The following is a 3,534-nucleotide window of genomic DNA, read 5'->3' as shown; positions in this document are numbered from 1 at the left end:
AAAATTTTAATATAATGACAAAAACAAAGATACTAGATTAAAATGCATGCAACTCTTCCTGTAACCTTGGGATGAGGATGGGCCTTCCGAGGGGCACAACAAAGGTAGAGTCCAGGTGGGAAAGACCAATGGATTTGACCACATAACACTGCAACGACTGTTGCTCTTTCCAGGCATCCTCACGAGGGTGACATGGTCTTTAAACCCTGCATGGCAATCCCTGATGAACAACTGTGATGCCCAGGGACGACAGAGTGACCTGGAAGTCCAATTACTTCCTTAAGATAATCCATCTTGAGATCATCCAAATGCTTCCCTGTGGGAGCAGACAATGTGGATTCCAAGCAATGCAGCAGATCCACATATCCCTCCGCGGGCAGGCTTCCATGCTGATGGGCAAGAACACCATGATGTGCAAGGCTATCTGAGGGCATCTGGAGAACAACCCAGCTCTGGAGAAACTGTTGTCTCATATCTGGGGGGAATGTGGGTTTTGTGTCACCAAGGAGGACCTCACTGAGATCAAGACATTCTGCTGGCCAATAAGGTGCCAGATGCAACCCGTGCTGGTGCCATGACTGGAGAAGACCTCCTTCTTCCAGTCTTTAGGCATCACCACTAACATCTCCCAGGGCACCACTAAATTCCTGAGTGATGAGCAGCTAATTAAGACTGGATACAAAGTGGGAGCCAGCAAAGCCATACTGCTGAACATATTGAACATCTTCCCCTTCTCCTTTGGGCGGATCATTCAGCAGGTTTTTGACAATGGTCACCCTGCAGTGCTTGATATCACAGAGAAAACTCTGCCTTCTCACTTCCTGGAGGGTGTCCTCAACGTTGCCAGCATATGTCTGCAGATAGGTTACCTGACTGTTGCATCAGTGCCCCATTCTATCATCAGTGGATGCAGATGGGTCCTGGCTTTGTCTATGAAGACTGATTACACCTTCCCACTTGCTGAAAAGGTCAAGGCCTTATTGGCTGATCCATCTGCATTTGTGACTGCTGCCCCTCTGGCCCCGGCCCCAGCCAAAGTTTAAGCAACAGAAGAGTAAGAAGAAGCCACGAAGATTTAGGATTTGGTCTCTTTGACTGATCACCCAAAGCAACCAATTAAGCCAACTTGATTTGTGAAATGAGGAAATAAAGGTTTACTTCTCTTACCAAAAAAATGCAATGACTGTTTATTATTTATGACAAGTGGGATGGTACCCTTAAAGAAGAAAGCCTTAATGTATTGATGACCTAAGTAATTAAGTCATTCTTCAAAACAAGAATGGTAACAGAAAAATGGGCTGCAAAGAAGAAAAAAACATGATCAATTATACATGGAAAAATTATCATCTCACTACAAACTCAGTAGCTTAAAATAACATTTATTATATCCCTGTTTCTGTAATTCAGACTTCTGGGCATGGCTTAACTAGGTTCTCTGCTTGGGGTCTTACTGAATGAAGGTGTTGGCTGGGCTGTGCTCTCATATGAGCCCTGAGTAGGATACGCTTCCAGGCTCCCAGACTAGTGGTAGAATTCATTTCCTTACAACTTTACTTCACGACAGCTTGCTTCTTCAAAGTCAGTAGCGCAGCAAGGGAGAGAGAGGGTGAGGGAGAGAGCAAGAGAATGAGATCAAGAAAGAGTCGGTGGAGTTGAATCTCCAACCGCAGGGGCCCTTTTAAACTCCTTCAGGAGTTCACCTAATTAAGCAAGGCCCACCAACTTTTGATGAACACAAAATCAACTGATCAGAACCTCACTAACATCTGTAAAATCTTTTCACTTTTGCTGCATTTGTTAGAAACAAATTATAGCCATTCAAGAGGAGGGGATTATACAGGGTGTGGTATACCCACCACATTAATAATGAATGAAAAGCAAATTAAAGCATCATGAATGGTCATTTTTGGCTTCTCACACTGGCAAAGATTTTAAAAAACACAAAACTAAAAATTCCCAGTGTCAGCAAAGTGTGAAAAAACTGGCCCTTTCGGAGCCTGTTGGAGGGAGTGTTGAGGGCTACAACATTCTGAAAAGACACAACAATCTGAAATGCAATTTGGCAAAACTTATCAAAGCTTAAAACTCTGCAGTCTCTTTGACCCAGGAAACCTTCTGCTAGAAACTATTCATGGAAATACTTATGGGTAATGTACACAAAGATTTAATCTTGAGGTTGTACACTGCCCCTTTATTTATAATACCAAAAAGATTTTTTTAAACAAGAGGGGGATAAAAATGAACAAAAGTAAAAGACTGATTAAATAAATTGTGGTAAATCTACATAATGGGAGTGAGCTGAATCACACTCTGTGGTATAGTTTGAGCTCCAGTGCCAGGTACCGCTGGTGGGAATCCAGGCTCTACCACTCAGCAGCTCTGTACAATGGGGATGTATTGTAACCTATCTGAGCCTCAGTTACAAGGATGAAATAACAGTACCCACCTTAGGGCGACTGGGTAGCTTAGTCAGTTAAGTATCCGACTGATCTCAGCTCAGGCCTTGATCTCAGGGTCGTAAGTTCGAGCCCTGCATGAGGCTCTGTGCTGGGCATGGAGCCTAATTCATAAAATAAAAAAATTGTTTTAAAATAACAGTACCCACATCACACAAATGGCCCACATGTGTCACTGTTGTATCATGTCAGCACTTAATTGTGGAGAAGGAGAAGGCGGGGGAGGGTGGATGAGGTATGGTAAAATTACCAAACAGCTTATACAACATAACTCCATTTTTGTTTAAAAAATTCAATGATAAATTCAGCAAATGGAATAGAACAGTCTGTCGGACTGTTTTAGGTTTATTTTTTCTGAGAAGTGGTATAATAGAGGATTTCCATTTTCTCCTTTGTGAGTTTTTTAATTTACCAATTGTCCTACACTATACTTACGACTCTAGAGGGAAAGTACCCAAACTGATTTTTTTAAATGTTTATTTATTTTTGAGAAAGACAGACAGGAGCACAAGCAGGGGAGGGGCAGAGAGAGAGGGAGGGAGACACAGAATCCGAAGCAGGCCCTAGGCTCTGAGCTGTCAGCACAGAGCTCGACATGGGGTTCTAACACACAAACCATGAAATCATGACCTGAGCCAAAGTCAGACATTTAACCCACTGAACCACCCAGGTGCCCCATGATTTTTTTTTTTTTTCAATTAGCAATAATCGCGCCTCGGATAAACCTCATTGGCTACGATACTGCCACTGCGCAAAGCTTTTTTTTTTTTTTTTTTTTAAAGAAAGGAAAAGTAATCCCTGAATGATCAGGAAGGACTCAAGAATGAGGTGGGGAATGAACATGTCTATGTAGGACAATGGTTCTTAGACTTTTGAAATTCAAGATCTAAGAAAAAAACAATAGGGACATCACATGGGACTGCCACTATTCCATGTAGTCAAGTGAGACATTTTTTAAAAAAAGCTACTATCTACTATCATCACTTCATGTGAAAGGAAACGCAATAACACACACGCAAAAAAGAAGAAGAAGAAGAAAAAGAAAAAAAGAAAAGCCCAGTTTCAGAATAAATAGTCC

At 41.9% G+C, this 3,534-nt stretch overlaps 2 pseudogenes; one reads left to right on the top strand and one right to left on the bottom strand.

Annotated features, from left to right (window-relative positions):
- Positions 1-236: 236 nt before the first annotated feature.
- LOC144245096 (large ribosomal subunit protein uL10 pseudogene) lies at positions 237-1,099 on the top strand (annotated as a pseudogene).
- A 1,983-nt stretch (positions 1,100-3,082) lies between these two features.
- LOC144245101 (U4 spliceosomal RNA) lies at positions 3,083-3,215 on the bottom strand (annotated as a pseudogene).
- Between the last annotated feature and the right edge of the window lie 319 nt (positions 3,216-3,534).

This window comes from Crocuta crocuta, unplaced genomic scaffold (assembly GCF_008692635.1).
Source record: "Crocuta crocuta isolate KB4526 unplaced genomic scaffold, BGI_CrCroc_1.0 scaffold310, whole genome shotgun sequence".
In the NCBI taxonomy this organism is placed as follows: domain Eukaryota; kingdom Metazoa; phylum Chordata; class Mammalia; order Carnivora; family Hyaenidae; genus Crocuta; species Crocuta crocuta.
Note: the sequence above shows the minus strand (reverse complement) of the source record. Positions and strands in the feature narration are given on the sequence as shown.